A 14,106-nucleotide genomic window follows, 5' to 3' on the forward strand; every position below is an offset into this window, starting at 1 on the left:
AACCCTTGTGCACTGTTGGTGGGAATGTAAATTGGTCCAACCACTGTGGAAAACAGTATGGAAGCTCCTCAAAAAGTTAAAAATAGAAATACCATAGGATCCATCAATTCTACTTCTGAGTTTATACCCAAAGGAAATGAAAACAAGGTTTCAAAGAGATATCTGACCTCCCTTGTTCTTGACCTATAAATAGCAATCTAACTCTGGCTTCCTGTGTCTCTGACACTTTCACCCCTGGAAAACCGTAACTTTACACCCTAGTCTCCTTTTTTGTGTGTGTGAGGAAGATTATTCGTGAGCGAACATCTATGCCAATATTCCTCTATTTTGTATGTGGGATGCTGGCACAGCATGGCTTGATCAGCAGTGTGTAGATCCGTGCCCAGGATCCAAACCCATGAACCTCAGGCCACTGAAGAGGTGTGTGTGAACTTAACCACTATGCAACCAGGGTGGACCCTAATCTCCATTTTTAAAACCCAGGCATGGTACAATAATTTCACCCCCACACACACTGCCTGCCCTTTTTTTCCTGGTAGTTTCACTTCTCTGCTTGATCCGTGACTACCTCCAAACTCAGGTAAACTCAGTCACTGCTACTCAGAAGGAAGGGCCTGGATCCTAAACACTCTATGAAAACATGTTTAAAGTAAAAACTCTATATGTAATTCTCTTGTTCAGAATTCTTGCTAAAAGAGATATTCAAAACATTTAATAACCAGAACACAATGAGCACCGACAGACAAAGGTGACTCTGCAAGTCCTGAAAATTTTTAAGACTGTAACTGTGCATATCAGCTGAATATCAGTTTTGGCTGTAATATTTCCAGAAGATAAATTCTGAAGCATTTTACAAACATAAAGTTAGTCTTTCATTCATTCATTGAATAAATACCTATTGCAAACCTACTATGTGACACACACTGCATAAAGTACTGGTTATTATAAGACTTATGAGCTAAAAAGAATGTACGAGCTGGTCATAGAATTTTATGAGGGTTGGAAAGTACTTTAAATTTCATCTTAAATCTAGAAAGATCAGTACTCTGGGCTGAAGGGAAACTCTGATCCTAATGATTAGACAATCTAAAAATGATAATCATTGGGTTTTGCTTTCAATAAGATCAATATGAGAAGGATTTAGGACTTTTTTTCCTCCGTTCTGGAGGCCCAAAGAGTTGTACAGGAAGAATTGAGTTAACTAAACCTTTAACAGTAATGCCAAGGAAGGTGGGAGAATATCATCTGCATCACTACAAGGAAAAGAAACTTTCATATCATTTCTGGAGTTGTGTATTTTCTTAAAGAGAGCTCATTTAAAACAGAATTTTCCTAAATTTCTTCAGATGCTTTAATAGTTGGTGAGCAGCTGAAACTGCAGACAGTAGACAAGACAGAAGGGAGAAACAACATTCAAGGTGAGCAGTGAGGAGAGTTTGTATGCCTAATGATCAAGAATTATCCAGAAATCTTGGTGGGGGAGCTCCTGCCAGGCTGGAGCCAATTATCCAGATGTTGTGGCTGGACTGAAGGATGTGGGAGGATTTGCTCTGCAAGAAATGAGCTTGATGAATGTTCTTTTTCTTCAACATGTGGCACACTGAGCATATATTCCTTTTAGGATTATGTTTTTACAGCAAAAAGAAGTAAGAGTCTAGGCTTTTTTTTTTTCAAATTAGCATTTACTTTGGATATCTGCTGAATAACTGAAATGTGAACTAAACTATCAAGCATTAAGGAACGCCTGTGAAAGATATACATGTAAAATCTTTCTGGATATCACAATGATTTTGAATATCTTAGAGAACCTGAAATTTCCTGTACACTGATTACCTTTAAACCATCTCAAAATCCCAGTTTAAAATGGTAGGTAAATAGTAAGCTCCTCAATAAATGTTGCTGGCTGCATGAGTGGATATACAGATGGATTGAAGGGGATGCAGAAGTACATGGAGTGGGTAGGGATGGTGCAACTTTGTTTTTGCTTGAAGAATTGTTTTGCCTGTTTTTTCTTGAAGAATGAGAACATTTGCGAGATGCTATATTTAATAGGAATTTCTGGCATAGACTTCGTCTCTGAAGATTCCATACATTTAATGAAGGGAGTCATCAATTGTTTATTAAAGGCAGATGCAATTTTGATTCTTATTGCTTTTTCTCATAAAATTCTCTTTCCTTATAATTTCTCTTTCCCAGTGATGAGGAAAAATATATGAATTTTTTCGTCTGATCTCCCTAGTGGGTAGGCACCATGTTTACTAACGGTGACCCCTCTGAAGGCTTGGTCAGAGCAGTTTAGAAGGTATAAACAACTCTGCTGAACGTAAAAGGAAGATAACTTAATCATTGTTTAGGCCTCTTAAGATACCTCTAAAAACTTATCCATGGAGGAAATTATACTATATATCCATGGAGGAGTAGCGGTGGTTTCAGAATTCACCTTTATAGTCTCCTCTATCACAATCAAAATGCCTCCTCTAAGCGGGAGATTTTTTTTTTTTCTAGAAAGAAAGCCCTAATTTTTTAAGATTTTATTTTTTTCCTTTTTCTCCTCAAAGCCCCCCAGTACATAGTTGTATATTCTTCGTTGTGGGTCCTTCTAGTTGTGGCATGTGGGACGCTGCCTCAGCGTGGTTTGATGAGCAGTGCCATGTCCGTGCCTAGGATTCGAACCAACGAAACACTGGGCCGCCTGCAGCAGAGCGCATGAACTTAACCACTCGGCCACAGGGCCAGCGCCTAAGTGGGAAATTTTTAAGTAAATATGGTAATAATGAATCTCTGTGCTAAGCTTGCTCATAAAAAAGTCCTTTCAGACATTTAATCAGGAATATTAAAATAAATATAAGCACATTTTTAAAAACACATTAATACATTTGTTCTACTTTGTGAATGATGCTAAATAACTTACTTTAGTATTTGTACATCTAAATACCATGTATTTGCAAAAACATGGCTGTTCTGAAAAGATAGAAAAGAAGTTATAACCCTCTGGCTTTTTCCAGTTCAGATCATGTCTACATAATTTTAATCTTAATTAACAAATTACACGCTTTGTTCCTTGATGAATCTATCTAAGGAAACTAAAGAGGATCGCCATCTACATACTCAAAAACTGTCGTATTGTCCAGGAATCGCTGATTGCGTCCTTATAGGTTGCAGCGTGCACAAAGTCCTCATAATGGCTGCATCTTGAGTGGGAGCCTAGCCGTTCCTTGCTGAACAAGTGTCCAGCTGTAAGTGCTTAGGGACCTGTTCTTAAAGCTTGGAAAATCAAAGTGGCTAAACCTTCTTGATTGTAAATCTTCAGGGAAGGGGTTCAAATTAATTTAATTTTTTTGGAGCACTGACTCAATGCTCAGTACTATGCCAGGTACTGCATCTGGAAACGGAGATAAATGAAATAGAATGCTACCATGTTTATTTAGAGCTCAGATATTTGGCACCTGTAAATGTCTAGAATATTTGCAAACTGAAGTAAATAAAAAACCTTCCAAGTGCAACCATTCTTTCCCAGAATAGCTGAGAAGATGCAATGTGTTTGGCCAATTTTCCAAGCAGAATAAAGGACTGTTTTGTTTGACTAGTGATGTTGTCTATACGAGTCAAACCTTGATAGCACCAATATCCCAGTTTTCGTAAAATGGAAACCAAAAATGTTAAGATAAAGTTTATTTTCACCAAAATGTACCGGAACTTGGGCAAACTTGTAGTTTTGCAGTATTTTTAGGATCAAATGCTTAAAAGGCTAAAATTGTCAAGGACTTTATTAATTTTCCAAGGACTTCTCCTAAACCTTTGATATTTAAGTCATTTTCTTTTGATGTGTCTACTACCTTGGTATCATTCTTGTTAGTTTTCTTTTCTCCGTTTGTTAACTGGTCTTACTCTACCAGATCTTCAACTGTCAATGGTGTTGCATACAATCAGAGTAGTTCTTCAGTGTCTCTTTCAGCAACTGCGTGCAATCCTGAATGTTTTGCAAGATTTGCAATTGCACTTTGAAACTGGTTTGCATTGTATTGTCTGTCTGACAATATCAGAAAATCTGCCAGACAATGATCAACATAGGCTCATACTAAGCAGGAAGAGATGCTTAAGTGGAGATTAATTTCATAGGCGGTCAGATCATTAGAGTAGAATTTATGTCATGACATCTTTCGCTTCTCTTCATATCCTCTTAATTTCAGGCCCATGGATAATGGGTATTCAGTCGATGTAGACCACCGGTCCTTGTGTTGCCTACAAGCCAAAGCAAATTCAGAGACTTTAAATGAGGTCAGTATTGCTAACATCTCCTAAATATAAAACTTTTCTGTACTATTTCATTATTAAAAAGAATGTATTTATCTCTTAAATTTAAGCCTTGAGTACATACTTTTATCGTTCTAATTGTTAAATGTGAATGAGTTCTCTCACCCCTAAATGATTATGAGCTTCCCAAGGGCAGGAAGTCTGATAGCAAAACAGATAATATATCTAGCATAATGGAAGAATACTATCTGAGGTAGCACTCAGCCTGGAAGTTGTTCTTTTCCTTGTCAAAATCCAGGGCATCCTATAATAGTGTCTCCCACACTATATCATTTGGTATTCTCGTTTTCCATGAGAAGTTAATAAATGTGCCAAAAGAAAACATTTCCACGTTCAAAATTAATTTGGGAAAGGAATGTAAAATGGTGCAACCACTATGGGAAACAGTATGGAGCTTGCTTAAAAGAATTAAAAATAGGACTACCATATTATCCAGCAATCCCGCTACTGGGTATTTATCCAAAGGAATTGAAATCAGGATCTCAAAGAGGTACCTGCACTCCTATGTTCATAGCAGTAATATTCACAGTAGTTAAGGTATCAAAAGAACCTAAATGTCCATCAGTGGATGAATGGATAAAGAATATGTGGTACATGCATACACTGGAATAATTTTTCAACCTTTAAAAAAGAAGAAAATCATGTCGTATGCTACAACATGGATGAACTTTGAGGATATCATGCTAAATGATATAAGCCAGGCACAAAAAGACAAATATTATATGATTGCACTTATATGAGGTATCTAAAGTTGTCAAACACTTAAAAACAGAAAATAGAATAGTAGTTGCAAGTGGCTGAGGGGAGGTGGAAAAAAAGAATTGTTCAATGGATATAAAGCTTTAGTTTTCCAAGATGAAAAAGATCTAGAGATCTGTTGCACAACAGTTTGCATCTAGTTAACATTAATGTACTGTACACTTAAAATGGTTAAGATGGTAAATTTTATGTTTTTTAACACAATAAAAATTAATTTAGGAAATATTGTACACTGAATCTTCTTTTGGGCATTTGTCTTGAATATAAGCCTATTATTAGTGTTGAGAATCACTCCAATAAGGGAACTTGTGGGGCCGGCCCAGTGGTGCAGCAGTTAATGCACACGTTCTGCTTTGGCGGCCTGGGGTCCGCCGGTTCGGATCCTGGGTACAGACATGGCACCGCTCATCAAGCTATGCTGTGGTAGGCATCCCACATATAAAGTAGAGGAAGATGGGCACGAACGTTAGCTCAGGGCCAGTCTTCCTCAGCAAAAAGAGGAGGCTTGGCAGATGTTAGCTCAGCGCTGATCTTCCTCAAAATAAATAAATAAATAAATAAATAAAAGGGAACTTGTTTGCCTTTCTTTAGCCCAACATTACCCAAGCTCGTTTGACCACAGAACCCTTTTGGTTGTTAGTGAGGCATATTTATTAACATGCTGGAGGACATTAGTGTTGTGTGGACTATGGTTTGGGAAATACTGCCCTACAGAGATCTTACCCCACCACGGCACAGAGAGAAGGAAGTGTTTCCAGGCAGCTGTAGTAGATTCAGTTTGGGATATAACATATTTAACAGAGCACATGCTGGAAAAACCTTGCCATTTTTAGTTTTTGGAACATTTATAAAAATCTTTGCAGTAGTAAATAGAAAGCAAGAGCAATAGAAATCCATTTGATGAAAACTGTACTTAATTCAATGGTTCCCAAACCTGGCTTAATCTGCTAGGTTGCTTTAAAAAACATGTTTAGGCTTCACTACCCAGAGATTCTGATTGAATAGATTTGAAGATCAGCCAAGTTTGGAAACTAGGGCTTTACAAGTTTGAATTTTGAATAATTGCGTACAGAGAGATTGAGATCATTTGAAATTTGCATATTTGTTTTGGTATAAGGAAATGAGGGCACAGATCATGAATGAAGACAAGATTAGCAAAGATGAAGATGACTTGGACTAGAAGTAGGACAGAGCATTTTGGCTAAGGGTTTCATGAATTCCTAAGAAAGGTCTGGAAGGAAGTCAATACCCAAATTCCTCTTAGTGATGCTTGGAATATTTGCGTAGCATGTAAACATATTCATGCTACGGTTAACTGTTTAATAAATTATACACAAAGTTCATTACATAGGGTAGGCTTTTCAAGCTGTAGGTCATGATTTAAGAAGTTTTTCTGTTATTATTGATGTATTTGAACTGGTGTTCTCCTTTGAGAATTGTAATGAGGATTCTTTTCCACAAAGTGGGCAGACAAGCTAAAAGTACTCCTTGTGCAGTGGTGCCGGAGTGAGACCTATTTCTGTCTGGGTTATACTGTCTACATGTTAGACAAACACTGGGAAACACAGTCAAGGAATCAAGTTGTTAGGAAAAGAAACTCAAGAAGAATAAAAATAAACCTAAAAGTATGAGGCTAGGGCATAAAAATGACCTTAGGCTGCAAACTCTCTTGTTAAATCAGCATGAACTCAAACCCAATCAACACACAAGCAATTTGATAGGTTGTATGAGAAGGTGGATCACAGCAACACCAATCAAATTACTGTGGTTGATTTCAAGAGCCAAATGATCTTTTTGAAAAAATAACTCAACAGAAACTGAAATTGTCACCTCAGTCTGGGGATTTTGAGTTAATGCATACTCAAAATGGACTGAAAGGTGCTAAAATACCAAGCCAATTATACCCTCCCTCACCCCTGATACTTGATATTCAACCTAAGGGATTTTGTTTCTTTATTCTAAGATTTTATCTCGAACATTAACAAAAAGCAAAACAAATGTAGGAAAGGAGTAACATAGGATGGTAGGTAAGCTAATAGGTGCTCCAGCTGCAATGCCTGCGTTCAAATTGCTTTGCCTCTCTCAGCCTCTCTTTCTTCAACTGTAAAATGTGGGATTATGATTACACCTATCTCATAGGGTTGCTTTAAATAAGATAATATATGTAAAGCACTCAAAACAGTACTTGGCACATGAAAATCACCCAATACATGGTACTGTTATTGTTATCAGTCATTGATTCCTCACCATGGGCAAGTTTCAGACTCTTTCCTGAGCCAGGATTCTAGGGAGAGGATAGGACGGTGTGGAGCAGGGAGTAGAGTCAGGGGTTAAAAAATGGTGAGGGACAAAATTTACTTGCAGAGGATAAGATCTGTCTCAAGGCATTCCGATTCAATCTTAACTTTTCTTTTTCTGCAGTTTGCATAGCTCATTCCAGATGATGTTTATCACACTGCATTTATATGTCATTTTACATTATACAATTAGCTCTCAACTGCATTGGGGAAGAAAATATCCTTTATACGCTAATTCTAATTTTTATGCAAGTAATAGCTCCTGATAAATTATTTTGTCTCTTAGACCAGAGCACCTAATATGGCAACTGCAAATGAAGACTGTTAAGGGTGTCGGAGCTCATATTCCAAGAAATTTCTATCAGAAGAGAAATAATCATGTAGCAGAAAGAAAGCCTTTCTCAAAGCTAGCATATTTCTTGTCTCCAGGAAATGTTGGGGTGAGGACTTGGGGCTTAGTATCTAAGCTGAGCTGCAGAGTTAGGTGTTTTCCAGGAGCTGAATTCTTTATTTTAATGTTGTCTGTGATATTTGGGTTTCTCAGATCATCCGGCAATGCTTCTGACCCATGACTTTTAATTTGTTTTGTCACTCAAGTGTACACTTGATATACTGTAGGTCATCATGTCAAATCACGTGTTTGATTTTGTTATGATTGTAGGATCGGCGAGGTAAGGAATGGTGAAGGGAAGAGGCAAATCACTCAAGATGCAGCCTCAACCCTCCCTCCTCTTCCTGTGACCTACATTAGCTCCCACCACTCCCAACCCATGTACTCTTTTCCTTGTCCCTTATCTGTCTAAAATGCTCCATGCTTTCTTGCCCCTGTGTCTTTGTTCATTTATTGTCATTTCACAAACATGTTGAGCACCTGCCATGTGCTGTGAACTGTGCCAGGAATTGGCGTTACAGCAGTGAATAAGACAAATGTGGTCCTGGCTTGAAATACTTTTTTTCTTCCTATCTTTAATAATATCCACCATTGGGCTGGCCCGGTGGCACAGCGGTTAAGTTCACACGTTCTGCTTTGGCGGCCCGGGGTTCACTGGTTCGGATCCTGGGTGCAGACATGGCACCGCTTGGCAAAAGCCATGCTGTGGTAGGCGTCCCACATATAAAGTAGAGGAAGATGGGCACGGATGTTAGCTCAGGGCCAGTCTTCCTCAGCAAAAAGAGGAGGATTGGCAGCAGATGTTAGCTCAGGGCTAATCTTCCTCAAAAAAAAATAATAATATACACCATCCTTCAAGACCCAGCTCCAAGTCATCCTATTATGTGTCTGTCTCCATGATAAACTCAATCTATGGGACCTCTTCTTGCTCTCAAATAGCACTTTATTGGTACACCATTCGTTTGACTCTTTTCATATGCTCTATTTTATAGTAATTAAAAATGCTTCTGGCTGCAAATAATAGAATACCTAATTAATAGCAGCTGAACCACAGGGCAGTCAAGAAGGAAGTGGCCCCAGAGTTGATCTGACATCTTAACAATGTCATCAAGGAGCCAGTCTGCTTTGATCCTTCCACTCTGCCTTCCTCAGTAAGTCAGTGATGTCTTTCCTCATAGTCTGAAAATGGCAGCTGTAGCTCCAAGTATCATATGGTTACATTACAGTGTATAACGAAGGATGCAGGTGGGCATCAGTGGCACCAAAGAGCTTCCTCCTTCCATGGCTTTTTCAGAAGCCCCAATTTTTAGTCACTGGCAAAGGGGTACAGGATTGCCGTTGCTGGCTTAAATGATTTATGATTTACCCCCTAAGTCTGAACATATTGCTGTCAGAACAATATTGGGGATCTGTTAGGAGAGAGAAAGAAATGACTGTTGGCTAGGAAACCAACAATATATGCCAGAGAGTTCATGATTTTACTTTGTACATTTATTAGTTATATTACCTTGGACAAATTAGCTAACCTTTCTAATTGTTAGTGAATACATCTGCAAAATTGGGCATAATAATACCTATCTCACAGGGTAGCTATGGGCATCAAATGAAACACTGCTTGTAAAATTGCCTCACACATAGTAGATGCTCAAGAAATATTTCCTATATAAACAGATTTGGCATGGCTCTGGAATAGCAGACCTCTAACTGTACTCCTAGATTCTGATCTGTAGTCTTTGTCTCAGCTTATACAGATAATGATAGTAAAGTTTTGCTATGTTGGTTCTATGTATAGGCCGAGTAAGCAATTGCCTATGATTGTAATATATGAAGTATTAAAAGAGATTCTGGATTCTAAAAAGTTCCTTCTTCACAATTCCTGTGGCTCATATCTCCTGTTACAATTTAATGACCCTTAGAAGGATAACGCAGAAAATTATTTATCAAGCAATAGTGTCTTCGTGTGAATTTTGTGATCAGATCTTTTCCAATGATAGTTTAGAGTAAGTTGAAGGCTGAGGAATAGGTCTAGAACGCCAAATAAAGTATGGTTAACTCATTTTTTTCCTTCAGGTTCCAGAGCTCAGGGTATAACAAATTAGTTTATACTAAGGTGTTAATATGTAGCTCCAATCTAATGTATTAAATAGCTCAATCATATGTAGACATTCACATCTAGGTCAGACTCTGGAGTCAGACAGATCTGAGCTTGAATCCCATCTCTCACTTAGTAAGTGATTGTGAGCAACTTACCTATCCTCTCTGGCTAGGCCTGGGTTATCCATCTGTAAACTAGTTGAAAATAGCAGCAATAGTCTCATAGAGTTGAAAGCATTAAATAAGACTGTACAAAAGGGCTTAGCATATATCTGGCACACATTAAGTGTGCCCAAAAGTTCACTATTATTATTATTATTTATTAATATAAATCTTATCATCAGAATCATCTTATGGTATAGAAATAGCAGGGAGGATGATTCTTACCTTGCCTTGGAAGAAATGGGTACATATGGCTTAACTGATTTGCCTTACATCACACAGGAAGTTGATGGTAGAGCCAGGACTGGGATCTAGGCCTCGAGCAGAGAGCCAGAGGTACTTCTGGCTGAATTAAAGAATCTCTCAAAGACTTCTAAGCTCTTCCTGACCAAGGCTGATTCCTAATGACATAGCTAATTTGTGGCAGCTATTTTGACAAAAGAACAGAGTTAAAAACACTGTTTGTTTTAAACAAGCAATGCACGCTACAGACACTCCTGGCATTTATTCCATCCACCACCTCATTCTTCTTACCCAGGTTCAGGAGGGATAAAGCTCACACACGGATTGGGAGTCAGAAGTGTGGCAAGATAGTCCATGGCAGGACACAACCTGTGGGTCTTGTTCACTATTATATGCCCAGCACTTAGCACAGAGCCTGTCACATAGTAGGTGCTCAATAAATACTTGCAGAATGAATTAATTATTTGGTAATTTTTAAGGGCTGAAAATTTAGTGGTTAGAGTTTTCTTTTTTTGATTTTTTTGTTTTGTATAAAAATGTCATTTCATAAACCTACCTGACTTTTATAATTGGATCATTTGAGCAACATGCACCTTGTTCTAAAGACAGTTAGAACATAAGAATTAACCAGCCAGGCTGGCGTTTTTAATTTTCCCAATACAGACCTGGACTTTGGGCAAACTTTCATTTCATACAGGGTTTGACTTTAAGGTTAGTCTTCTCTCAAACTGCTCACAGATCACTTCCTGCAGTGAGAGCTAATTTTCTAAAGGAGCAGCAAAGCTCAATCCTTGGGGGCAAACTCAGTTAGGTCTTTCTGGCGTCTTGAGAAATGAAACACTTAGACTTTGGTTTTAACTTTTTTTCTTAAATCAAACAGCACAGATGTAATGCCTTGAAAAGTAAATGGATAAAGTAACCCTGAATTAGGAAAAGATGACAGTCTCTTTATCAACAGATGTTCTATAGACATGGCTGTCATTATTCCCTCCCTACAGCTCTTTTGGGGCCCTGATCGTGTTATTGTTTTCTCCTCCATCCTTATTCCCAGGAAAGGCTTTCTTCTCAGCCCTTTAGTCATCATGGTAAATGTAAAATGGCTCATTCGTTAATTTATTCCTTTGTCATTTTGTTTACTGAGTATTTACTTTCTTCCAGGCGCTGGCAAAAATCCTGAGGAGTCAGAGATGAGTGAGGCATAGTCACTGCCCTCAAGGAATTCACAACCTCGTGGGGGTAGACAGACAAGCAAACAGATAAATTATAAGGCAACATAGTTAAGTGCTATTACTGAGATGTGAGCCAAATGCTATGGGAGCCCAGTTCTCTCTCCCAAGACTATGTGATTTATCATCTTTATCTCTAATTCTGAAAGAGAATACAAAGTCCTCATTAAATGATTTCAAACCTCAGAGAACAGGCTGGAGAGATATTTTTGGCAAAGGGCACCTTCCTGTTGTCCCTGAAAGAACACTAAAAGGCTGCCTACCCCATCTTTGTGTAAGGCCAGTCTTGCTAATAATAGCATGTCTTCCAACAAATTAATAATGCAGCATCTGGCTCACAAGGAAATGCTCTCATCAGTTAGCTGGAAGAAAGGTACATTTGCCGCAAGGCATCTGAGCAGTTCGGGGAACGAAGGTAGCATGACATGGAGGGTTACCTATTTTCTGAGACAGCCTCCGAAGTAAACATCTCACCTGGCATGGCAAGTTTAGTGGAAACTAAGCAACTGAAAGAATAAAAGTAAAACAGTTTCTATAAGCACTCAGACATAAGAAGTTGTTGGGTCTTTTACCAGTCCAAATGGGCCCATTCAGAAATAGTATTTTTCATTTTGCAAAGAGATCTTGCCATCCCTCTGCTCAACAGTGGGAAAAGGCACTTGAGACCAGGCCTTCTGCCTCTGGGTCTGGGAGGTTTCACACATGACCTGCTTAGCAGTAGAAAAACTTCATCAATGTTTCCTATTAAGAAAATAATGAGCAAAAAGTATCACTGCTTCAGGGAGAGTGTGGTAGGGAACTTACACATGATTAATGCTAATTTTGTCAGGGAACTGTAGGATATTTCACTTTTAAGTGATGTTTTATTTTGTCTTTCCTGAATGCTGGCGACATTGTTTCCTTGTGGATGTTGATGTCATGTGTGGACACAGCCTTTGCCAAACCATCTGATCTCTCAGTGATAGTGTGAGGAAACAGTAGCATGCTTTCTAGATTGGAATATCATTTATTTTATTTTTTAAAAGATTTTATTTTTTTTCCTTTTTCTCCCCAAAGCCCCCGAGTACATAGTTGCATATTCTTTGTTGTGGGTCCTTCTAGTTGTGGCATGTGGGATGCTGCCTCAGCATGGTTTGATGAGCAGTGCCATGTCCGCGCCCAGGATTCGAACCAATGAAACACTTGGCCGCCTGCAGCGGAGCGGGTGAACTTAACCACTCGGCCATGGGGCCAGCCCCAGGAATATCATTTATTTTAAGGTCTATTTACAAGTGTGATGAAAATTCAGGATGTCTGGTGCTACAGAATAAATGTTTATGTCCCCCAAATTCAAATGTTGAAACAGAATTCCCAATATGAAGATATTAGGAGGTGGGGCCTTTGGGAGGTGATTAGGTCATAAAGAGGTGCCCTCGTGAATAGGATCAATGCTCTTATAAATGAGACTCCAGAGAGCTCCCTTGCCACTTCCACTATGTGAGGGCACAGTGAAAAGATAGCCATCTATGAACTAGGAAGTGGGCTGTCATCAAACACTGAATCTGTAGACACCTCAATCTTGGATTTCTCAGCCACCAGAACTGTGAGAAGTAAATGTTTGTTGTTGAAGTTACCCAGTCTATGATATTTTCGTTATAGCAGCCCAAAAGGTCTAAGACATGTAGTTTCTTGTCCAGCATGTAAGAAGCTTGGAAGTTGCTACTATATCCTAACAAGTAAAATGTAGAACAAACTGAAAAATCAATAGCTCTTCTTAGTTCTGTCAGAGAAGTGAGGTCATAGGGCAAACCACTACTCCCAAAATTGGAGAGATGGACAAGCAAATACGGAGAATCACAACTTGCCAGAGCAGAAACCCATAGAAGGAACCTCTGCAAGAACCAGTTACAGGATAGGAAAACTTGAATTGTAATTGACAAATTCCTGGGTGCTCAGTGTGGACAAGTCTGAGAGTTAGAAACTCCAGGAGGACTCAGTCAAAGGAGAGCTTTGCACTTTTGTGGGTATCTCTAGGAGACTGACCTGGTTCTAACAGTAAATATCACAGAAAACTTTCCTCATGCTTTTGGCAAGGGGAAGGGGAAAAGTAACCACTTTGGAATAAGCCAGAGCATTCTATTCTTCTTAATAAGGCCTGCCCTCAGGAGAAGTTGTTTTACCAAAGACTAAACTATTGGGACTTTTTGCAGAGACTAACCAACCAGAAGAAAGGGGAATATGCAACTCCAGCCCCCTCTGGCCTTCCACATGGGAAAAGGAAAGTACCCAACTCCAGCCATCTATAGCCATTCTGTGCCACCTAAAAGGGTGAAAAAAATGGTGAAGCATTTGTGAAGTTCACAGTCCAGAGGCAAAACCTCACTAAAAAGCTGAAATCAAATCATAGGACTATGGAATAGTTTCATTCCAGCCACAACTTACCAGCACTAAATTACTAAAGGCCTATTTACAGCAGTTGCTTTCACCCAATACATCACGTCCTGCTATCAAGGAAAATTACAAGGTAGCAAACAAGACTCAACTATTGCAGGGATGTTAGATATGTCAGACTGGGAATTTAAAACAACTATAATTAATATGCTAAATGCTCTAATGGATAATGTAGACAGCATGAAAGGAC

The 14,106-nt window shown here is 38.8% G+C and overlaps 1 long non-coding RNA gene across 8 annotated transcripts in view; it reads left to right on the forward strand.

Moving 5' to 3' along the window:
* Window positions 1-14,106, forward strand: part of LOC139081163 (uncharacterized) — a 186,189-nt gene that overhangs the window by 41,997 nt on the left and 130,086 nt on the right. For 3 of the 8 annotated variants that reach the window (XR_011536241.1, XR_011536244.1, XR_011536246.1), the window contains exons 3-4: window positions 1,347-1,418; window positions 4,191-4,278. The exons of 2 other annotated variants lie outside the window; for them this stretch is intronic. This is a non-coding gene — a long non-coding RNA (uncharacterized lncRNA). The remainder of the gene's footprint in view (window positions 1-1,346; window positions 1,419-4,190; window positions 4,279-14,106) is intronic. 3 more of the 8 variants (XR_011536240.1, XR_011536242.1, XR_011536243.1) reach the window with 1 other exon arrangement.

The sequence above is a fragment of the Equus przewalskii genome, chromosome X, assembly GCF_037783145.1.
Source record: "Equus przewalskii isolate Varuska chromosome X, EquPr2, whole genome shotgun sequence".
Classification (NCBI taxonomy): Eukaryota; Metazoa; Chordata; class Mammalia; order Perissodactyla; family Equidae; genus Equus; species Equus przewalskii.